This window comes from Mustelus asterias, chromosome 2, assembly GCF_964213995.1.
Source record: "Mustelus asterias chromosome 2, sMusAst1.hap1.1, whole genome shotgun sequence".
NCBI lineage: Eukaryota > Metazoa > Chordata > Chondrichthyes > Carcharhiniformes > Triakidae > Mustelus > Mustelus asterias.
Genome location: NC_135802.1, coordinates 105,272,283 through 105,297,817, shown reverse-complemented (window position 1 = coordinate 105,297,817; position 25,535 = coordinate 105,272,283). Strand labels below are relative to the sequence as shown.

The following is a 25,535-nucleotide window of genomic DNA, read 5'->3' as shown; positions in this document are numbered from 1 at the left end:
TGCAATGTTTCAGTGAACCTCAACACAAACTGGAGGAACAACACCTCATCTTCCAAACGGGCACTTTACAGCCTTCTGAACTGAACATTGAGTTCAACAACTTCAGAGCATGAACTCTCCCCTCCACCTTCACCCCATTTCCATTTATTTTATTTCTTATTTTCATCTCATTCATTGTTTATCATCCTTCATTCTCAGTTCCATTTTTCCATTTCTCCATTCTTGCTCTCCATCTTGCCCCCAATCAGTACAACTGGCACATTCCTCAGGCAGCCCCTTAACCATTTGTATCTTTATTCTGCCATTCACACATTCTGATCATTTAATTGACACTTTTAGCACCTTTCTCAGCCTTCTTCATCATCATTTACATTTCCTTTGTCCAATTACAGCTCCCCCACCTTCATAGTACAAATCTCTTCTGATTTTCTTTGCTCTTAGCTCTGACGAAGGGTCATCTAGACGCGAAACGTTGGCTCTATTCTCTCTCCATTGATGCTGTCAGACCTGCTGAGATTTTCCAGCATTTTCTGTTTTTGTTTCAGATGCCCCGATCTGCAGTATTTTGCTTTATCTTGATGATTTTGTGAAATTGTGAATTAGTACATCCATGTCTCAGTCTGCTAAGAGTTTGGCAACTGTTGAATGTTATGGTTTGTGTCATTGTTTTGCAGTGTAGAAGTGCTTGTCAAACTTTTGGCAGTTATGGTTTACTTCTGCATTGGCCTCCTGCCTGAGGTGTTTTCTTCGATGCATAATTGTCTTCTTCCTTCAGAAAGCAATTGCATTTCGTCTTTTTGTTACTTTCTGTTTTGTAATTTGTCTTGCATGGCGCCTTTAAATATCTCACATTCTTCTTTTTGTGGCTGGAGAGATTATTTTGGGGTAGGTTTCAGTTGCATGTGTACGCTTTAGAGGCTGTGGTTGGTATGTATGTATGTGACGTATGGGGAAAGTTGTAATTGGTTAGTTACTCCCACGGAGTAAGTGTTCAGTTGCTCTGCTTGTGGAAAGAATGGGCAAAGTGTGGATTTCGCATTCAATGCAGAGCAAATTTTATGATTTGAAGGACAACACCCCGTGGTGGTTAATGCAACCTGTAAACTGCTGATCGTAAGTCAATTGTGTAATCAAGAACCATGTCATACAGTGCATAAAGCACTGAACTCTGTAGGGGGTGTGTTGTAAGTGTTGGAATTCAAACTATTAGGAAAAATAATGCACCAACCAAAATTTTCTTAACTTTTCAAAAAAACTTCTATGGCTCAGAAATTACAGTATAATTATCAAGAGAAAGAAAAGCTTGAATTTATATAGTGCTTTTCATGGCTGCAAGATGTCTTGGGTGATTTACAGCTGGTGAAATACATTCAAAATTATTTTTGTAATATAAACAGCAAACTCCCACAAACAGCAATATGATAATGATTAGATAATGTGTTTTTGTGATGTTGGTTGAGGGATAAATATTGGCCAGGTCGCCAGGGATAGCTCCCCTACTCTTCAAAATAGTGCCAGGGCATCTTTTATGTCACCTGAGCAAGCAGATGCGGCCTTGATTTAATCATAGAATCATACAGTGCAAAAGAGGCCCTTCGGCCCACCGAGTCTGCACTGACACATTAGAAACACCTGAACTCCCATCTAATCCCTTCTGTCAGCACTTGGCCCATAGCCTTGAATGTTGTTATGTACCAAGTGCTCATCCAGATAATTTTTAAATTATGTGAAGCAACCTGCCTCCACCACCCTCCCAGGCAGCGCATTCCAGACCGTCACTACCCTCTGGGTAAAAAAGTTTTCCCTCACATCCCCCCTAAGCCTCCTGCCCCTCACATTGAACCTATGTCCCCTCATGACTGACCCTTCAAGTAAGGGGAACAGCTGCTCCTTATCCACTCTGTCCATGTCCCTCATAATCTTGTACACCTGGATCAGGTCACCCCTCAGTGTTCTCTGCTCCAACGAAAACAACTCAAGTCTACCCAACCTCTCTTCATAACTTAAATGTTCCATCCCAGACAGCATTCTGGTGATTCTCCTCTGCACCCATCAATCACATTCTTCCAATAACGTGGTGACCAGAACTGCACACAGTGTTCTAGCTGTGGCCTCACCAAAATTTTATACAATTCCAACATGACTTTCTTGCTTTTGTAATCTATGCCTCGATTGATAAAGACAAGTGTCCCATATGCCTTTTTCACCACCCTACTAACATGCCCTTCTGCCTTCAGAGATCTGTGGACAAACGCACCAAGGTCCCTTTGTTCCACAGAACTTACGAGTGTCCTACCATTCATTGAGTACTTCCTTATCAAATTATTCCTTCTAAAGTGTATCACCTCTCTGTTTTCAAGGTTAAATTCCATCTGCCACTTATCTACCTATTTGACCATTCCGCCTATGTCATCTTGTAGTCCAAGACACTCTGCCTCACTGTTAACCACTCGGCCAATCTTTGTGTCATCTGCAAACTTACTAATCCTACCCGTCACATAGTCATCAATGTCATTTATATAAATAACGAATAATAGGGACCCCAACATAGATTCCTGTGGTATGCCACTGGACACTGGCTTCCAGTCACTAAAGCTGCCTTCTGTCATCACCCTCTGTCTCCTACAACTGAGACAATTTTGAATCTGTTTTATCAAATACCTTGTATCCCATGTGAATTTACCTTCTTTACAAGTTTCCCATGTGGGACCTTGTCAAAAGCTTCGCTGAAATCCATATAAACTACATTGGCTGCACTACCCTCATCTATCCATCTGGTCACCTCCTCAAAAAATTCAATCAAATTTGTTAGGCATGACTTCCCTCTGTCGAAACCATGCTGACTATCCATGATCAAGCTTTGCCTCTTCAAGTGGAGATAGATTCTCTCCTTCAGAAGTTTATCCAATGGTTTCCCTACCACTGACGTGAGACTCACTGATCTGTAGTTCCCTGATTTATCTCAACAACACTTCTTCAATAGCGGAAACACCTTAGCTGTTCTCCAGTCCTCTCTCACCTCCCCCCATCACCTCCTCCACATCATGACCTCCCCCATGGACAGAGAGGAATTGAAACTTTGGGTCAGAACTCCTGCAATCTTCTCTCTTGCCTCCCACAGCAGCCTAGGGCACAATTCATCTGGACCTGGATATTTATCCACTTTTAAGGCTGCCAACACCCCCCAATACCTTGTCCTTCCCTATGTCAATTTGCTCAAGAACCTCACAGTCCCTCTACCTGAATTCCCTACCACCATCCTCATTCTCTTGGGTGAAGATGAATGTGAAGCATTCATTCAACTGTCTATTGATGTCCTCTGGCTCCACCCGCAGATTGCGGCCTTCGTCCCTAATGGGCCTTACTCTTTCCCTGGTTACCCTCTTCCCATTGATTTACTTAGAGAATATCTTGGGATTTTCCCTACTTTTATCAGCCAGAGCTTTCTCATATCCCCTTTTTGCTTTCCAAATTGCTTTCTTAAGCTTCACCCTGCACTTTCTATACCTTACTAATGTCTCCACTGATTGATTCCCCTTGTACTTTTTAAAAGCCTTTCTTTTCCTTCTCATTGTGTTCTGAATATCTCTGGTCATTCATTGTTCTTTGGGCTTGTTATTCCTATCTATCATCCTAGAGGGAACATGCTGGGCTTGCACCTGTTCCATTTCCTTTTTGAATGCCCCTCACTGCCCATCTGTAAATGTTCCCGTTAGTAGCTGTTCCCAGTCTACCTTGGCCAGATCCTGTCTTATTTTACTAAAATCCGCTCTCCCCAAATCCAAAACTTCTTTTTGCAGCTTGTCCATTTCCTTGTCCCTAACAAGCTTAAATTGTACCATGTTGTGATTGCTATCTCTAAAATGCTCCTCCACTACCACCGCAACCACTTGTTCGGCTTCATTCCCCAGAATTAGGTGCAGCACAGCTCCTTCCCTCGTTTGACCCTCCACATATTGATCTAAAATGTTCTCCTGCACACATTTCAAGAAATCTACTCCATCCAAGCCCTTAATACTATATATATCCCAATTAATGTTGGGAAAATTGAAATCACCTAATATAACCCTATTGTTATTGTTTTTACACACCTCCACAAATTGAGCATATATTTGCTCCTCAATATCTCCCTGACTATCTATATAATAAAGACCTAACAATGTGGCTGCCCCTTTTTTATTCCTAAACTCTACCCCACAAAGCTTCATTTGATGCCCCCTCCAAGATATCCTCTCTCCTTATTGCAGTAACTGACTCCTTAACTAATGATGCAATGCCTCCTCCTCTTTCACCTTCTCCCCTGTCTCGCCTGAAGATTCTATATCCCAGAATGTTGAGTTGCCAGTTGTGTCCTTATTAAAACATGTCTCTGTGATGGCTAATATATCACACTTTCACATGTCAATCATCGCCCTCAACTCATGCGTTTTACCTGCAATACTCCTGGCGTTAAAGTAGAGGCCATTCAGCCTGGCCTTACTCACTTGAAACTTAATATAGCTGCGCTGCTGTATGATTTTACTATATGATTCTGTGCCCTTATTCTGCTAACAGAATTACCAAATTAGTTGAAACTCCTCCCAACAGCACTAGCAAAACGTCCCACAAGGATGTTAGTCCTGTTCTGGTTCAGATGTAGACTGTCTCACCTGTACAGGTCTCACCTTCCCCAGAAATGGTCCCAGTGATCCAGGAATCTAAAACCCTCCCTCCTGCACCAACTCTTAAGCCACTCATTCATCTGCACTATCCTCCTATTTCTGTGCTTGCTAGCACTTGGCATTGGGAGTAATCCCAAGATTACAACCTGAAAGATACTGATTTGCGAGCAAAACCCCAGGGGCCTCCTGAACTACCTGCCTACATCTCATAGACTGCCTGATGGTCACCCATTCCCATCTTTCCTCAAGTCCCTTCAGCTGCGGTGTGACCACCTCTCTAAATGTGCTATCCACAATGCTCTCAGTTTTGCGGATTCTCCACAATGTCCCCAGCCACTGTTCCAGCTGCGAAACCTGAGCTTCCAGGAGCTGCAGCTGGACACACTTCCTGCACAAATTGGCCCAGGCACTGGGCTCCCACATGAAGCAAGAAGAGCAAACCACAGCTTCGAGCTCTCCTGCCACAACTAAACCCTTTAAGTTTAAATATTTTGAGATTTAAAAAAATAAATAAATAAAATAATTCCATGCCCTTGCCTAAACAATGAGTTTTAATGTCATATTGTTTGGAAATATCCACCAGGACTTCCTCACCAATCAGGTGCATCCATTGGTCTCTCATCACTTTCTGACCAGTAATATCTGTGCCCTTTTTTTGGTCAGAGGAGGGAGGGAGGGAAACACTAACGTAGAGTTTCAGGCTAAAACCACTCCTTGACAGCAGTTCTTCCGCTTCCCACTGTTCAGTTGAGATGACTGCACCGACTTCTCCCAAAATGCTGCTCAGTGAAGTCTGTCTGCCGCCTCTGCTGGATGCTCTTCCTCCTGTTTATCACTGGAGGGATTCTTCCACTTCCCACTGTTCAATCGAGGTGACTGTGCTGACTTGTCCCAGAATGCTCCTCAGTGAAGTTCCCCTGCCGTCTCTGCTTAATGTCACATCCAGAAGACAGCAGCTCCAACATTGATTGTGACACACAAGGTAAGTATCAGCTATTGAATGACAAAGTTACATTAATTACGTCCTTTTAATGCGAATCCCTTGCTGGGTAATATGTGGAGACAAGTTATAAGTTAAATCAAAGGATTTGAAAATAAATGTTAGCTGTTCGATACCGGGCGGCACGGTAGCACAGTGGTTAGCACTGCTGCTTCACAGCTCCAGGGTCCCGGGTTCGATTCCCGCCTTGGGTCACTGTCTGTGTGGAGTTTGCACATTCTCCTCGTGTCTGCATGGGTTTCCTCCAGGTGCTCCGGTTTCCTCCCACAGTCCAAAGATGTGCGGGTTAGGTTGATTGGCCAGGTTAAAAATTGCCCCTTAGAGTCCTGGGATGCGTAGGTTAGAGGGATTAGCAGGTAAATATGTGGGGGTAGGGCCTGGGTGGTATTGTGGTCGGTGCAGACTCGATGGGCCGAATGGCCTCCTTCTGCACTGTAGGGTTTCTATGATTTCTATGATAAGGTCAAATTGGATGTTGGGTTGAAACTGTACATGATGTGGAGATGCCGGCGTTGGACTGGGGTAAGCACAGTAAGAAGTCTCACAACACTAGGTTAAAGTCCAACAGGTTTATTTGGTAGCACAAGCTTTCGGAGTCTCGCTCCTTCTTCAGGTGAGTGAGGAGTTGTGTTCACAAACAGGACATATACAGGCACAAACTCAATTTACAAGATAATGGTTGGAATGCGAGTCTTTACAGGTAATCAAGTCTTAAAGATACAGACAATGTGAGTGGAGAGAGGGTTAAGCACAGGTTAAAGAGGTGTGTATTGTCTCCAGCGAGGACAGTTAGTGAGATTTTGCAAGTCCAGGCAAGTCGTGGGGGTTACAGATAGTGTGACATGAATCCAAGATCCCGGTTGAGGCCGTCCTCATGTGTGCGGAACTTGGCTATCAGTTTCTGCTCAGCGATTCTGTGTTGTCGTGTGTTATGAAGGCCGTCTTGGAGAATGCTTACCCGAAGATCAGAGGCTGAATGCCCGTGACTGCTGAAGTGTTCCCCGACTGGAAGAGAACATTCCTGCCTGGTGATTGTCGAGTGGTGTTCATTCATCCGTTGTTGTAGGGTCTGCATGGTCTCCCCAATGTACTATGCCTCGGGACATCCTTTCCTGCAGCGTATCAGGTAGACAATGTTGGCCGAGTCGCAAGAGTATGTACCGTGTACCTGGTGGATGGTGTTCTCACGTGAGATGATGACATCCGTGCCGATAATCCAGCATGTTTGCAGAGGTTGCTGTGGCAGGGTTGTGTGGTGTCATGGTCACCGTTCTCCTGAAGGCTGGGTAGTTTGCTGTGGACAATGGTCTGTTTGAGGTTGTGCGGTTGTTTGAAGGCAAGTAGTGGGGGTGTGGGGATGGCCTTGGCAAGATGTTCGTCTTCATCGATGACATGTTGAAGGCTCCAGAAAAGATGTCGTAGCTTCTTCACTCCGGGGGAGTACTGGACTCTGTCCGCCGTGTCCCGTGTTTGTCTTCTGAGGAGGTCGGTGCGGTTTTTCGCTGTGGCGCGTCGGAATTGTTGATCGATGAGTCGAGCGCCATATTCTGTTCTTATGAGGGCGTCTTTCAGTGTCTGTAGGTGTCTGTAGGTATGTAATCTATGCCTCGATTGATAAAGGCAAGTATCCCATTATTTATCAATCGAGGCATAGGTCACAAACCTACAGACGCTGAAAGATGCCCTCATAAGAACAGGATATGGCGCTCAATTCATCGATCGACAGTTGGAACTAGGGTAGCATATACTCCAGAAAAGATTAATGAGTAGAGGAAGCCATCATAGTCAGAAGGTCAGGGAAAGCCACAGGGAAATACCAGCAAAGGATAAAACTGTTCAGCCTTTTCCTGACTAGCAAATGTTGTCCAGGTGTCACTGCGTAAAGGAGTGTGCTGAGAATGCAGGCTTTGTAGACTCTGTTTGGTGTTCTTAGTCAGGTTACTGTTGTTCCACAGAGTTAAAGCTACAGACCAAAGATCTTTCATCAGAACACCTGTTGTAGTTTCATCGGATTGGCACCTTGTTTCTTTTAGGTGTATTGGTGTTGTTTCTATTATGCTCTCTTACACTCATTTAACCAGGGTTTATGCCCTGGTTTGATGATATTGGAAGAATGAGACATATACCTAGCCATGAGGGTGTTGATTGTGGTGGAATACAATTCTGCTGCAGATGGCCTACAGAACCTCATGGATGAATCTGTTCCATTTCACATGTTGGTATTGTCACACAATGTCATAGAGTGTCTTCATGGTGAAGATGGGACTTTGCCTTCATATGAATTGTGCGGTGATCACACCTGCAAGTACTGTCCCATGGACAGATGTGTCTGCAACAGGTAGATTGAAGAGGACAAGGTCAGACTTTTCCCTCGTGCTTGTTTAATAGAACCATAGCATCCAGTGCAGAAGGAGGCCAATTAGTCCATTGAGTCTTCACCGACTCTCTGCAAGAGCATGTTATCCAGGTCCCCTCTCCCCTGAACCCACGCAGACACTGGGAGAATGTACAAACTCCACACAGGCAGTCACCAAAGGCTGGAATTGAAGCAGGGTCCCTGGTGACATGAGACAGCAGTGCTACCACTGTGCCACCATGCCGGCCCATTCTCTTGCAACCTGTTACTGGTCTAGGCTGATGTCGGTACTTGACCAGATCGGTCAGTGGTGGTGCTACTGAGCCACCCTTAATGATGGATGATGATGTTCCCCACCCAGATTACCTTCTGAGCTCTTGCTACCCTCAGTGTTTCTTCCAAGTGGTTTTCAACATGAAGGAGCACTGATTTAGCTGTTGAAGGAGATCGGTAATGGTAATCAACTGGAGGTTTCCTTGCCCATTTTTTAATTTGTTGAAATGAGACTGCTTTGAACCTATGAAATGTTAAGGACTCCCAGTGCCGCTCCTTTCCAACAGCATGCCACTGTGCCGCCACATCTGGTGGTTCTCTCGGTAAGACCGGACATAGGAAAGATGGTGATGGCAGAGCCTGGATCTTTGATTGGAAGTTGGCTGTGTGTGTCTGTGAGTATGACTATGTCTGGCTGTTTGACTAGGCAGTGGGACAGCTCTCTCAACATTGGTACCATTCTGCCAATGTTGGTGCGGAGGACTTTGCAGGGTCCACTTGGCTGGATGTGCCATCTAGTTTTAATTTTCTTGCTGTTTTGCAGCGCTGCAGAGGGCTGATGCTACTGAATGGCTCGCTTGGCCACTTTAGAGGATTTAAGATTCAATCACATCGCTATGGGGCTGGAGTCACACATAAAACTGCATTAGATTTTCTTCCCTAAAGATCATTAATGAACCAGATTGGTTTTCATGACAATCTGGTAGTTTCATGGATGCCATTACTGATATGAGCTATTTATTCCAGTTTGATTTAATGAACTGAATTTAAATTTCCAAGCTGCTGTGATGGCAATTGAACTTGTGTTACCAAAACAGTAGTTCAGGCTCTGAATTATACTTCAGAAACAGAACTACCATGTTGCTCTATGCAGAGTTGGAGGATAACTACAATCTCTTAGCAGCCAGTTTCTTTCTGAATTTCATTTTGAATTATAATTCTTAAAATGCAGTTTGGCATGTTGTTGTTATCAGCAACTTGCATTACATTCAGACATTTTAAACCATGAGATCATGTAAGCTTTTACTGAATTCAGCGCTTTTCAATTTTATAGCTGACCTCATCAACTGATTAGGTGCAAATTGATGTATATGGGCACAGTCAGTGGTTCTTAATAGGTCTGCAACCAACAGAAATTGCAGGCCATCCTCTGTATTACAATACCTTATAAGGAATATACCTTGTCACTTCCACAGCAGCAGCAAGCCTTGGTTACTCTGCAGTAACCCACTGATAATTTAATTCTCTAGCATCTGCCATTTTCTTCTTAAATGGTTGCAATAAGTGAATCCAATGCATAAACTATTTGTCTCCATGGATACAGCATTGCCTGTCCTAGTAATTGCACCGAATCACAGAGAAATGGTTCATTGTATGTCTAATCCAGGGAGGTTGTATCTTATTTTCTTGACAATTTTTAACTACAGTTTACAGCTTCTACAATAAAACTAATTCTATTTGGAACAATTCTAGATAAATGTGGAAAGGCTACTAAAGGTTGTTGTGATGTGGAATTTTGCTGCTTGTTGTATTTGCTCATTCTCGATTGCTCATTGTCTCTCTCACACACTCCCTCTCTCTCTAATTTTGCTACCCCTCTCCCTTCTCAATTTCACTCCTTCGTTGCCCCATTCTATATCTAATAGCTATAATCATCTCTCATTTGACTCAAAATGTGATTTTGATGAAATAGGTTTGGGTAACTTTAGGTGATTTGTTTTCAGAATAATTATGCACACTAGCAATACAGATATCTACCCTGAATCACTCGGAAGGTGTTTGACCCATTGAAGGGTTTCTTTGTGACGTGTGGCACCATAAATTCAGTTTAAAAAATTAATATTTTAAAATATGTTTAATAAATACCCACCCACTTCATGGGTTCTCCTCCTTATCTGGCAACCTGCTCCCCAGCTGCTTTCCTGTCCGACAGGCAGTCAGCCAGTGGCTGCCTGTTGGGAGGGAAACTTGCTCCAAAAGTTTAAACAATGCCCTGCAGTTAATTTCTGCAAGATATCTGGGAAACCCTTACTTCTGGTTATTCTGTCTGGAAATCCTGCTCCTCCCTTTTCTCTTTTTACGGTCCTGAGTATATTTTGGGTCCAATATGTACACTCGCACATAAATAATGGCAGCTTAGGTAAGGTATCCAAAAATGCCCAGCACCCATTAATTTCTGAGCAGGTTCACCCTTCCATCCCTATGGACTGTGCATCATTCGACGAGCAAGTGACTATTTTCTCACCATTCCCATCGGACCTCTTGTTTGCTTATCCACTGCCTACTTTGAAGTCAGATTGCAGGAGGTATGGGAGTTGCTAAGTAAGAAACCAAGTCTCGAGCTGGATATAGCATGTAATCCTACTTTTGATCTGATTTTATTTGAAGTGTTATGGTCACATGTATTGGGATACAGTGAAAAGTATTGTTTCTTGCACACTATACAGACAAATTAGACCACTCATAGAGTACATAGGGAAGAAGGAAAGGAGAGTGTGCAGAATGTAGTGTTACAATCATAGCTAGGGTGTAGAGAAAAATCAACTTAATTTAAGGCAGGTCCATTCAAAAGTCTGATGGCAGCAGGAAGAAGCTGTTCTTGAGTCAGTTGGTACATGATCTCAGACTTTTGTATCTTTTTCCCAATAGAAGAAAATGGAAGTGAGTATGTCCGGGGTGCGTGGGGCCCTTGATAATGCTGGCTGCTTTTCTGAGGCAGTGGGAAGTGTAGATGGAATCAATGGATGGGAGGCTGGTTTGCGTGATGGACTGGGCTATGTTCTCAACTATTTGTAGTTTCTTGCAGTCTCGGTCAGAGTAGGAGCCATACAAAGCTGTGATACATCTGGATAGGATGCTTTCTGTGGTGCATCTGTAAAAGTTGGTGAGAGTCGTAGCGGACATGCTAAATTTTCTTAACCTCCTGAGAAAGTAGAGGTGTTAGTGAGCTTTCTTAACTATAGTGTCAGTGTGGAGGGATCAGTTCAGGTTGTTGGTGATCTGGACACCTAGAAACGTGAAGCTCTCAACCATTTCCACTTCGTCACTGTTGATGTAAACCGGGGCATGTCTTACTGGGAAGGTGGGGAAGTGGTAATGGTGATCGTTGAGTGGGGGGCTGTGATTAGAGTCTTTGCGGAGAACATGCTCTGAGTGTTTGGCAGTCAGTCAGAGCTTGAAGGTCTACACTGCCTGCCTGCTTGTCCCCGTTCAGATCACATCATGCATTTTAGACAGAATGCTGAGTGACGTGTGTCACTCCCTCACATTATCTGTACACCTGTACACTGTCATTGTCCTTAAATACAATCATGACAGAAAATAAATAAATCTGGCATTTAAAAATGTTAATTTACTATTTCCTATATTAATCTGGTGTTGGATTTGGTGATTGATTGGAGAAAACATGCACAAAATATGCAACTAAAATATAAACAACCAAAATTAAGAGAAATGTCAGTGTACTAGCTGTCATGTACAATTTGTACACTTAGTTTAATAACTTATGACTCGACAGGAACAGAACTGACTTCAGGCTGTTTAAGCAGATATGGCCAAGGAATATTTCACAATAGTTGGCTAGCACTGTTTGATTGCCTATAGGGTGTTCAAGATATTTTCAACTACAAAATTGACTTTGCAGCAACTATATGAGACAGAAATAGAAAAGAGCTGTACTTCAACTATATTAATATGGATGTGGTAGCAGAAAATTATAAAAAGTATATTCCATTCAACATCTTTGCATGAAGAAGTATTCTCCATTTCTAAAGAGTTGAACCTGAGATGAGACCAGAAATTGAAACGACATAACGTATTTGCAGTATTTCACTTTTTAGAAACAAACATTCAAATTCAATCATGTTCCAGGGTCTAGCCTTCCTTTTGATTTTAGTTCCTGCTAAGCCCAATATTTGATCAGTAATTTGATGTGATAAAACTTGTATTATTCACCAGAATGAATGGGATTCGCATGGAACCCTGGCAGGTTGAACAGGGTTGACAAACAATCTAGGGTAATGAAATTATACTTGTCGTCTAGATTGAGTAAGAGTGAACCAGTTGAGTCTTGTTGAAAAGCAGAATACTGCGGATGCTGGAAACCTGAAATAAAACAGAAAAAAAACAGCTGAGTTTTTTCCAGCATTTTCTGTTTTTATTTCAGATGAGTCTTATGACAGTCTAGACTTTATTTTGTGATGATTTTTGTGGTGTTTGTCCCCACATTACCAGACTTACTGAATTTTATTTTACAAGTGGAATTTGAGAGCTCTAGGCCGCTAGTCCAGTAACATAATCATCAGAAGGAAAGAGCAAAAGAATACTGCAGATGATGGAAATCTTAAACAAAAGATCCTGGAAACACAGAACACGTCAGGCAGTATTTGTGGAGGGAAAAGAGAAACTAAGATTTTTAGGTGTGAACCTTTTGTCAAATTGATATTGATTTTTGTGGCATGGCTTTAATTTGAAGAAGCATTGAGATACTTCTTCCAGCAAACAGGTGGCGCACACTTTGGAACATTCAACCTTATGTTGACCACTCAAAGATAAGTGGTTATGTTGATATTTTCTAGTAACTTTGAAGTTCTGGGAGGGATTTTAGTCATGATGAGGATACAACATCAGTCCTGTCTTGAATATGTCTAGACAGCAATGTTAATTAACCTCCGACCTTTACTCTTTGCGTGTGTTGCTTGAGTTTACCCCTTGGCATCAAGTGACATTCCAGGACTAGGTATCTCAAATCTTAGCAAATGCTTTTTCACCGATCTGTTGGCACCGATTTGTATTTGGAATGTTGGAGAATTGCATCAGGAAATTTTGAGATCTACTATGAAATAGTAAAGCCATGTGTGAAATGATAAATTGTTGGAGTACTTTATGTGTATGTGCCACCATCATTATGTTGCACTATGTACACTAAAATGTCAGTTTTGTCATAACTACTTGCAACTAGATTTTAATGTTACTTTGTATAATTTTATTTTACTTAGAAGATCAATCCAGTCACGTCATGTTTTTCATGCTTTAGGTGAACATGTATTGAAATTAGTTGACATCTAATTATTTGGTTTCTGGTGTATTTATATTGATCAAGTCAGAGCTGTGATTGTAAAAATGATTACAATACAGAACAGCTTCTGATGAAAGGTCAAAGACCTGAAACGTTAATCCTCATGGATTCATGAGGGGAAAGTCGTGCTTGACGAACATGTTGGATTTTTATGAAGATGTGACTAGGGCGGTTGATGGAGGAGAACCGGTGGATGCGGTGTTTTTGGATTTCCAAAAGGCGTTTGATAAGGTGCCCCATAAAAGGCTACTGAAGAAGATTAGGGCACACGGAGTTGGGGGTAGTGTGTTAAAGTGGATTGGGGACTGGCTATCCGACAGGAAGCAAAGAGTCGGAATAAATGGGTGTTTTTCCGGTTGGAGGAAGGTAACTAGTGGCGTGCCGCAGGGATCGGTACTCGGGCCGCAACTATTTACCATTTATATAGATGATCTGGAGGAGGGGACGGAGTGTAGGGTAACGAAGTTTGCAGACGACACAAAGATAAGTGGAAAAGTGAATCGTGTGGAGGACGGAGAAGATCTGCAGAGAGATTTGGACAGGCTGAGTGAGTGGGCGAGGATATGGCAAATGGAGTATAACGTTGAGAAATGCGAGGTTATACACTTTGGAGGAAATAATAACAAATGGGATTACTATCTCAATGGAAACAAATTAAAACATGCTACCGTGCAAAGGGACCTGGGGGTCCTTGTGCATGAGACGCAAAAGCCCAGTCTGCAGGTACAACAGGTGATCAAGAAGGCAAATGGGATGTTGGCCTATATTGCGAAGGGGATAGAATATAAAAGCAGGGATGTCTTGATGCACCTGTACAGGGCATTGGTGAGGCCGCAGCTGGAATACTGTGTGCAGTATTGGTCCCCTTATATGAGGAAGGATATATTGGCATTGGAGGGAGTGCAGAGAAGGTTCACCAGGTTGATACCGGAGATGAGGGGTTTGGATTATGAGGAGAGGCTGAGGAGATTGGGTTTGTACTCGTTGGAGTTTAGAAGGATGAGGGGGGATCTTATGGAGACTTATAAGATAATGCGGGGGCTGGATAGGGTGGAGGCGGAGAGATTCTTTCCACTTAGTAAGGAAGTTAAAACTAGAGGACACAGCCTCAAAATAAAGGGGGGTCGGTTTAAGACAGAGTTGAGGAGGAACTTCTTCTCCCAGAGGGTGGTGAATCTCTGGAATTCTCTGCCCACTGAGGTGGTGGAGGCTACCTCGCTGAATATGTTTAAAGCGCGGATGGATGGATTCCTGATCGGTAAGGGAATTAAGGGTTATGGGGATCAGGCGGGTAAGTGGTACTGATCCACGTCAGATCAGCCATGATCTTATTGAATGGCGGGGCAGGCTCGAGGGGCTAGATGGCCTACTCCTGCTCCTATTTCTTATGTTCTTATGTTCTTATGTTAACTCTGACTCTGGCAGCATCTGTAGAGAAACAGACCTGCTGACTGTTTTAAATATTTTCTGTTTTTATTCAAGATTTTCAGCATCCACAGTATTTTGCTTTTGTTGTCTACACATAAAGGTTGTAGATATGCAGAGAGACCTGGGTGTGCAAGTCCACAGATCCTTGAAGGTGACGTCACAGGTGGAGAACGTAGTGAATAAGGCATATGGCATGCTTGCCTTTATAGGACGGGGCATAGAATATAAAAGTTGGGGTCTGATGTTGCAGTTGTATAGAACATTGGCATTTGGAATACTGCGCCCAGTTCTGGTTGCCACACTACCAGAAGGACGTGGAGGCTTTAGAGAGAGTGCAGAGGAGGTTTACCAGGATGTTGCCTGGTATGGAAGGGCTTAGTTATGAGGAGAGATTGGGTAAAGTGGGGTTATTCTCACTGGAAAGACGGAGGATGAGAGGTGACCTAATAGAGGTGTATAAAATTATGAAAGGCATAGATAGGGTGAACGGTGGGAAGCTTTTTCCCAGATCGGTGGTGACGTTCACGAGGGGTCATAGGTTCAAGGTGAGGGGGGGGGAGGTTTAACAGATATCAGAAGGACGTATTTTACACAGAGGGTGGTGGGGGCCTGGAATGCGCTGCCGGGCAAGGTGGTGGAGGCGGACACACTGGGAACGTTTAAGACTTATCTAGATAGCCACATGAACGGAGTGGGAATGGAGGGATACAAAAGAATGGTCTAGTTTGGACCAGGGAGCGGCGCGGGCTTGGAGGGCCGAAGGGCCTGTTCCTGTGCTGTATTGTTCTTTGTTTTGTTCTTTGTAATGTTATTTGTTGAAGTATATCAAACGTACTGGGCTGAAACTGCTAAAAACATATGGGCGTGTGAATGACATATGTATGTCTGGGAGGTCAATTACTTGTCCTGCCAGTGTCCGTCATCTCTCATCATTATGCTGCACAGATGCTTCTGACCAGTTCTATGTAATATTTCTTCATTGGTGATGTTGCCTCTCTGTGATGCCCAGAATCTTGCATGGTAATGCTGGTGAGAGACATCCAACTTGCATGCTCCTGATCTACGGACACCCGGTGCGGAGAGGGGAGGGTCAGGATGGCGACCTCCTCGTGAACCTGATCCTGGGCCTGGCGAAACGTGCCATTTACCGGTCCAGGCTGTGGGCGATCGAGGGGGCTGTCCATCCTGACTGTCTTCCCCTCTACCGCGGCCAGGTGTCCCTGGAGAGGGAGCATGCGGTGTCCACGGGCGAGGTTGACGCTTTCCGCGCCCGCTGGGCACCGCAGGGGTTGGGGTGCATTATTGACCCTAATAATCACATTTTAATTTGATGTTTTTAAGTTTCCTTTGTACTTTGATTTCTGTTCGGGCTGTTCCCCCTCCTTTTTGGGGAGCTGCCCCTTTTACTTTGTCCTGATTTAATCTGAGTTTGTTTACTTGGTTTGGTTTGACCTAAAAAGAGGACACCTTTACTGTTCTCTTCCATATCTGTCTGGCAGAAATTGCAGTTTGTACTACCTTGGACATGTAGAGTTGCAACTTCATGGTCATGTCGATGCCCAGACCATGTGGAGCCACTGGAAGACCAATGCTACTTTGCTGATTCTTGTTTCCATGTTGATCTCTACTCTACATCATCCTCTCTGGGGAAAGTAAGTTAGATTCAGGGAGTGGCTGACATCCTCTATGTTCTGTTGGTGTTTGGGTCACACACCTTGTTGCCATCCAGTCATCATTGTTTTGGCGAGGCTACTCTCAAGACTGGCGTTCATGTCTTGGAATGTGTGATTCTTTGGCCTGCAAGGCAATGTCACCTGTGAAATCTAGTTCTGCCAACCTGTGCTGTTGTCACAGGATCCCAAAGTTGCAGCCATCATTGCCTTGCTGATGATAAAATCAATAATCAAGAGGAAAAGGAATGGGGAGAGAAAGCATCCTTGCTCTACGCCTGTGATAATGTTGTAGGAATCTTAGTTCTTGGTGCTTGTGCTTGTCTTGACGCATAAGCTGCAGTCACAGTTTAAGGCTTTGAAGGAATATATCACAGCAGAATGCTGTATTTCCTTGAAATGTACCAGAGTGACTGCTGATGGATGCTATTGAAAACTGCCTTGAAATCATGGTTTATAACACGTGGCATCTAATACTCTAGGCCCTGCTCAATGATGTTCTGAGGTGTAAAGATCTGTTCACAGCATGATCTGCCACCCCAGAAACTTGCCCGTTCTTCGTAATAGTTACTGTCTACTTCTGCTTTCTGTTGAGATTTGAACTGCGCTTTTTAAAATGACCTAAAGTGCTTCACACATATGTGAAGCGAGGAAAGGAAAAGCTGGGAAACATGAAAAAGCAGAGTGGTTATTAGAATTCCAGAAAATTGGAGCCAGCCAATTAAAGGCTGTGCCACCAGTATTAGAGTGAAGGGAGCACAGTGCATTCGAGGCCAGAAGCAAAGGAATGGGGCATTCTGGAGGAACTTGTGAAGCTTGAGGGGAAGCTAAGAAGAGATTTAAAGATGAGGGCAAAGATTTTAAAGTTGAAGGACTGGGGCTTATGAGCCAATGTAGGTCAGCAAGGATTTGGTGATATGCAAGTGGGACATGATGTAGGAACAGAACACCTGCAGATCAAGTTGAGGTTAGTGAAAGGTGCAGGATGGGAAGCTAGGAGTGAGCTCTAAGTGTAGAGTAGTGGCATAAGTTTAAATTGTACTGAAAATATTCAGCAGCCCTGGACCATGACTGACATATAACTACAGCAGATACATTTTAATTAATGCACAGTATGTTTCTAGTGCACTAGATAACAACAATGCATTTTTGAAAGTTCTTTTCCCTTTGCCTTGCTATCTGCCTGCTTGGTTATGTTGTAAAGATTCTGCTGCACTACTTTGAAGAGTAGGGAGCTCTGTCAGATGTGCCCCAAAAACACCCAAAGCTGTCTATCCCGATCCTTTCTGGGCAACTAATTGTGACACTAAATGTAGCCTCATACACATTCCAAGAGGGATAACAGGTCAGTTATATCCTTGTGGTTTAAAAGCAAAAGCCGGGCTGGTGATGAAAATTGATGATAAGGGGGGACCCTATTATAATTCTATCATTGTGATTTGTCGGATCATGTGTCCAAAATGACTGCACTACATATGTGACTGCACTTCCAAATAATTAATTGATGCAAAGTGTGTTGGAAAGTTTATTGGAGCTGTGTTAAGACAATATAAAAATCCCATCTTTGTATTTTTATCCATCTTCTTGATCAGAAGCAGAAGACCATGTGCTACTGCAATTTGATCTGTGTGTTTCTTTCCAGAAATACCATATCGGCACTTCAACAACGTTAAAGCACTTTACCACATTTTAATTAATTTATGTATCTTTCCTTCGTTAATCAATAAGTTCTGTTTGTAAAAGGATTAAGGCTGTTTGAGTATCCTATTAGGCACCTATGAAAAGTGATGTCACTTCAATCACTTTACAGATTTACGTTTGAGTGTGGTTTCAACCATGAATTCAAATTTTTGGACTAAAATATTAATTGAACAACTTTGAATTAACATAGACTGCATTTTGTACTCCTGTACCTCTAGCCCCCGATAATTTGAATACTTGATAATTTGGGTGGCACGGTGGTTAGCACTGTTGCCTCACAATGCTGGGTAACTGGGTTCGATTCCAGCCTTGGGTGACTGTCTGTGTGGAGTTTGCACATTTTCCCCGAGTCTGCATGGGTTTCCTCCCAGGTGCTCCAGTTTCCTCCCACACTCCAAAGATTATGCTGGTTAGGTGGATTGGCCATGCTGAATTTCCCCTTAGTGTCAGGGGGATTAGTAGGGTAAATATGTGGGGTTACGGGGATAGGATCTGGGTGGGATTGTTGTTGATGCAGGCTCGATGGGCCGAATGGCCTCCTCCTGCGCTGTAGGACTATGATGATCTATGATCTAAAAGTGTTTGGCAACACTCTTTTATCTGGGAGTTGAGAAGTTGAAAGAAACAATGTGCTTTCTGTGTTATTTCAAATGCTTGTAAACTAAAGAAAGATAAATGTTTTGCCAAATATGTTTCTGTAAAGCCAGTACCCCTTTAAGGATGTTTAAATTTGATTTTAATTAATTTAATATATACTATTTAGTAATCAGACTTCTGAATCTTCGAATCTCTGATGACATGTATATATCAACAACTACAGACTTGTGATCTCAGCAATTTACACACTTCCTAGGATTTTAAGCAATGATCATTAACTCAGCCTTCACTCTTGAAATTATTGATAGTGAAACCATTTCATTTTTGTGCGAGAGTAACAGCTCTTCTATCCCGAATATTGGGCTTCATTTTCCTTCTTTGGAAATGTCCAACTGTTAACTCTAGTTCAAAAATTCACCAGGTACAGTATTTAGCAAAAGCATGGATGATTTTAGGTTTACGAGTATAGTAAATCGGTGGTGGGTGAAGTGTACACTCTGCCAGCTTGAAGGATTTGGCATAGGGACATGCCATTTTTGTGGCTGCTCTTTCATTTATATTCTAGTTTACCAAGTTGTCTGTAGGAAGCGTGTTTGGTCATGGCAGCTTGCTCCTCTGAAAGGTGGGACTTAAATAAGGTTAGTAGAGATTGTGCGCTTAAAGGGAGAAGGGTGGAAGCACCAGGAAGTGAAAATAAACACCAATTTTGAGCAGTTGGCAAAACTGTTAAAATATCTACAGCAGAAAGAATATTAATTGTGAATTAATCTCAAAACTGACAAGTGACCATCTGGCATAAAAATGTGTGCCAAATTTGCATCTGACTTCCCCAACTTCAGCTGAGGATCCATTAAATGGTCACTAAAAATGACTATCTTCTAACTTCAACCAGCATGCAATAATTTAGTGGACAGGGGCAGAAATACATTGGGGGTTAAAACATTGTTTTAACCACAGCGGACGCCATTTCCCTGGCCCTGCACTCAACCCTGGAACACCTAGATAACAAGGACACCTATGTAAGACTCCTATTTAATGACTGCAGCTCAAATTTCAACATTATTATTCCCACGAAATTCATTTCCAAACTGCGTGGCCTGGGCCTCGGCACCTCCCTCTGCGACTGGATCCTGAACTTCCTAACTCACAGGCCACAATCATAGAATCATAGAAACCCTACAGTGCAGAAGGAGGCCATTCGGCCCATCGAGTCTGCACCGACCACAATCCCACCCAAGCCCTATCCCCACATATTTTACCCGCTAATCCCTCTAACCTACGCATCCCAGGACTCTAAGGGGCAATTTTTAACCTGGCCAATCAACCTAACCCGCACATCTTTGGACTGTGGGAGGAAACCGGAGCACCCGGAGGAAACCCACGCAGACACGAGGAGAATGTGCAAACTCCACACAGACAGTGACCCGAGCCGGGAATCGAACCCGGGACCCTGGAGCTGTGAAGCAGCAGTGTTAACCACTGTGCTACCATGCCGCCCATTCAGTAAGGATAGGCAACAACACTTCCTCCACGATCATCCTCAACACCGGTGCCCCACAAGGCTGTGTTCTCAGCCCCCTACTATATCCCTTATACACCTATGACTGTGTGGCCAAATTCCCCTCCAATTCAATTTTCAAGTTTGCTGACGACACCACTGTAGTGGTCGGATCTCAAACAATGACGAGACAGAGTGCAGGAATGAGATAGAGAATCTGGTGAACTGGTGTGGCAACAATGTTAACAAAATGAAGGAGATTGTCATTGACTTCAGGAAGCGTAAAGGAGAACATGCCCCTGTCTACATCAATGGGGACGAAGTAGAAAGGGCCGAGAGCTTCAAGTTTTTAGGAATCCAGATCACCAACAACCTGTCCTTGTCCCCCCCATGCCGACACTATAGTTAAGAAAGCCCACCAACGCCTCTATGTTCTCAGAAGACTAAGGAAATTTGGCATGTCAGTTACGACTCTCACCAACATTTACAGATGTACCATAGAAAGCATTCTTTCTGGTTGTATCACAGCTTGGTTTGGCTCTAAGACCGCAAGGAACTACAAAAGGTCGTGAATGTAGCCCAATCCATCACACAAACCAGCCTCCCATCCATTGACTGTCTATACTTCTCGCTGCCTCGGCAAAGCAGCCAGCATAATTAAGGACCCTACGCACCCCGGACATTCTCTCTTCCACCCATCTTCCTTCGGGAAAAAGATACAAAACTCTGAGGTCACGTACCAACCGACTTAAGAACAGCTTCTTCCCTGCTGTTGTCAGACTTTTGAATGGGCTTACCTTGCATTAAGTTGATCTTTCTCTACAGCCTAGCTATGACGGTAACACTACATTCTGCACTCTCTCATTTCCTTCTCTATGAACGGTATGTTGTGTCTGTATGGCACGCAAGAAACAATACTTTTCACTATGTTAATACATGTGACAATAATAAATCAAATCAAATATTATCTGATCCTGGTTAACATCCTCTCTTTCCATCAGGAGCTCCAGCCAAAATTTGTAACAATCAGGAGCCCAATGATAGATCATGCTGCAACTAGTTGCATCTTGTTGTTCTGTTTTGAAGTACATAAAAATTGCCTTATTGCTTCTAAAATTGCACAAACTTGTTTTGTGCTAACATGCTTCGTGCTAGGTTTAATTAAGGCTTCATAGAGCAATTATATTACGTTTCTACAGGTCTTACTACTTATTGTATTGAGCTTCATTTTGTATTTTTTTCTACGAGCTTTTGTTGAGGTGGCAACATTCTGTCAATGTGGTCACACAGGGATATGCTGAAAAATATCTTGAGGTTGATGATGGTGATCCTTTATTATGCTAGTGCAACTCTTTTTCACATCTCTGTAAGTTACAAACCTCAAGTCTCACGTACTACTTTGTTTTTGACATTTTAGACTGGACAGCATTAAGTGATATTTTCTACGAATTGTTTATAACAGGAAGTTCCCTCCCACAAGAGACATTTAGGTTTCCACATAAGCATGCAGTCATACATCCCACAGCAACGTAAATGCATGCTGTAGCGATGCATATGTGGTTTTCTGGTCGTGCAATCAGCTCTGATGTTGAGGACAAGAAAAAACCTGTTCTATTGATAAATAATCTTGCAACTTTGTCGCTTTGTGGCACCCTGAAACTATATTTTGCCGTAATAGATAAGGATAAATTTTATTTGTTAGAATTGGGTCACTGAGAAGGGCTTATGGGCATTACCTCATAGTTGCAAAGCTAGAGAGCCATCTTTTGTATAAATGTGTGCTGATTTGAACTTAACTCTTATTTGTTTAATGTTTTAAGTTTAAATTTTATTTTATTAGTGTCACAAGTAGGCTTACATTAACACCGCAATGAAGTTACTGTGAAAATCCTATAGTCACCACACTCTGGCGCCTGTTCAGGTACACTGAGGGAGAATTTAGCATGGCCAATGTACTTAACCAGCACGACTTTTGGACTGTGGGAGGAAACCAGAGCATGCGGAGGAAACCTATACAGACGCAGGGAAAACGTGCAGATTCCGCACAGACAGTGACCCAAGCTGGAAATTGAACGTGGGTCCCTGGCACTGTGAGGCAACACTGCCACTGCTACGCTTGTCATAGAGAAAGATGAATTAAAAAAGGCAGTGATTCTTTTTTTATTCACATCAGTTTTGAGGTTCTGCTGCTGTAATTGTCAAGCTGTGGATGATTTCGAGAAAACCCCTTCAGAATCAGTGATGAGAATGGGGTAGAAGCAGATATGTTTTCTGCTGTTTTAAGATTTTGTCTCACTCATGGTGGAACTGGTTTACAGATTAGATTGGACAATTTTGCCAGTAAGTGGGTGGTTCATTGTGCTGACTAATACTTGTTGATTTCTTCAATATCTCCGACACCATTCATCACTCCATTCCTCAATGTCTTTTTTCTTCAGTTTGCCTTTGGCACTCCCCTCTCATGGCGCTATTCATATTTTCTACAAGATAAGATATTACATCTGCTTCAGTGGTTTCTCCTCTGCACTCATGTGTAACCTCTAGTGTACACCAGAGCTGAATCTCTGATTCATTTCTCTTCATTTTATACACTACCCCTCAGGACCTCACTGAGACTCATGCGGGTCAACTTGCAAAGTGCATACAGACCACACACATCACCCCAAAAAGTTCTAGAGTTGTTGCTATCCACTCCCACTGCTTGCCCAACTATTATTTACTCCTTGATAAGTGATAATTTTCTTCAGCTAACTATTTTTTAAAAAATAGCAAAGGTAGCATCTTGGCTTTCACCAACATCCATGCGTTTTCAGTCAGGCTCCATCATTTTGCCTGGGTGCCATCTTAGGTTGCGTAGAATAAGGTAAATGACCAAGTTATATTCTTCAATCAGAACTTGGGTTTATTCCCCATGCCAGATTGTTATCGAGACCACTTTCTACCTCTTAAATAGCGTCCACCTGTCCTGACCAATGGCTCAATGTGTTTTCTTTATTTATGACAACACCATCGACAGTATTTACAAATTGAAAATTCTTGAAAGTTCTGTTACTTCTGTTCTGATCTGGACCACATCTTATTGGGCTCCTGCAAATTCCCATACTACATCAAACTGATCAGTCCTCCAGCCTGCATTCGTGTGTGCAACTTCTACTCCATAAACATAAGATTACAGCATACCTTCCACCACAGGTGCTTCTCTTTCCATCATTATTCTCTGATACTGCCTCTCTGAACTCTTCTGCAGTACAAAGTCCATTAAAAGTCGATACATTGACTTTTGCTTTCACTTGTCTTTTCTTTCTCACGTTCTACCATCTTGACATTCCTGTTCCCTTTATCCTTTCTCTTTTTTTTGTCTTCTGCCTTGTAAAATGCTCTTTAATATTTTTCAGTACATGGGAATGCTATAACAATTTAAATTGGTCTCTTCTGATACCCTCTTGAGTTATGGTCACTTTCGACTGTAACTCTGCATAAACAGTCTTAGAAATCAGTTTGAATCTCATTTCGCTTCATGATTATAAGGCTTTTCTATGGGGGCGGGGTGAGAGGAAGGAAGAAAGAGTTAGACTAATCTCAGTCAAGTTTCTCAGCAGAGCAGCAAAGTCAAAATCCGGCTGTCATAGCAGGCTGAAACCTATTGAATAAAACAGTCACATTTGTTTTCCGTGACTAATGTCTTGGGAAATAGTACAAGTTATAGCCTGTGCAAAGAGAATGACTGTGTTTTTCAATTTGTAATACATTTTGTTCCAGGGTATTAGTTACACACCAAAATTTAAGGTTCTTTATCATAGGCATGTATTGCACTCACTATATTTACGAATATATAGAAAAGCAGTCTATTCAAAGCTATACCAAAAGGAAAAAACATCATTTAAAATAAATTTGCAAATCGTGATTTGACATTTCCCAGAAGTTATAGAGTTGGGCGTGTTTCAAATTTCTGGTCAAGGAAATAATTTCATACATCCAAAGGCTACATTTCCTGAGTCAGACGTATGCTCAGAATAATCGGATCTCTGCCAAACAAACATTTCATATTAGAGCAATTTCTGAGCTTTGAGTTACAGGAAGTTACAGAGTACAAGCTGAATAACGAGATATCAACCTACCCATAAAGCATGGAAAATCTCTGCAGGTCTTACAGCATCTGTGGGAAGAGAATAGAGCCAACTTTTCTCTCTCAACAGATGCTGTCAGACCTTTTGAGATTTTCCAGCATTTTCTGTTTTTGTTTCAGATTCCAGCATCCGCAGTATTTTGCTTTTACCCAGAAAGCATGTTGAATTGAATTCTCAGGAACAGGAGAAGGCAATTCGCCTTGTTAAATTTGCTCTTGCACCTTGTATTGTGGTAGCTTTAACTTTGTGATCACATCTCACTGCCCTTTCTCTGATTCCCTCAACTTGGTGGCATGAGTCAGATACAGCAGAATTGCACCTATTTTTAAAACGTGCACTAAATTCTTGTGGAGGAGTGTTGCCAGAAGATATTCTCTGCCTCCAAGTGGTTCATGGAGGCAAATGACATGCACCATTCACAAACTGCTGTACCAGAAATTTATTGCACCTTCTTTGTAGAAAAGAGGAGCAAGTTACTGTCATGTCCAACCAGCAAAGGATGAACTTACAGATAATTGGTTAGGTAGTAACATTCCACTAGAATTTAAAGTCCTATCTGTTCCTTCAAGAAAACCATTGGTATTGGCTACGCTGCAGTTTCATTAACATTTTTTGCCCATTTCTCAGCAGTTCTTCTTCCATGAGGATTCACCAGACACATTACCACTGCAGGTATTTGAACACCTAGTTCTGTGTTCTGGCAACTGAGGGGGTTGGTTGGAAAGGCCAGCTGCTGTATCATTCAAAGAGTGGAAGAGAACTTCAGAGAATCATAGAATCCCTACAGTGAAAAAGGAAGCCATTTGGCCCATCGAGCTTGCACCGGCTTCCATCTCAACGAGGCCCTATCCCCGTAACCCCATCTATTTACCCTGCTAATCCCCCCGACACCAAGGAGAAATTTGGCATGGCCAATCAACCTAATCCGCATATCTTTGGAGTGTGAGAGAAACCAGGGCACCAGGAGGGAGAATGTGCAAACTCCATACAGATAGTAACCTGAGGTCGGAATTGAACCCGGGTCCCTGGCGCTGTGAGGCAGCAGTGCTAACCACTGTTGTAGCGGTGCCAATTGAATGGGCTCTCCAGCTGTATGTTCACTGATCAGGAGGAGGACAGTCCTGATGGTGTAAATTAGATCTGTCAG

At 42.8% G+C, this 25,535-nt stretch overlaps 1 protein-coding gene across 1 annotated transcript in view; it reads left to right on the top strand.

Moving 5' to 3' along the window:
* Positions 1-25,535, top strand: part of chn2 (chimerin 2) — a 336,658-nt gene that overhangs the window by 72,263 nt on the left and 238,860 nt on the right. The gene's annotated exons all lie outside the window — the stretch shown is intronic.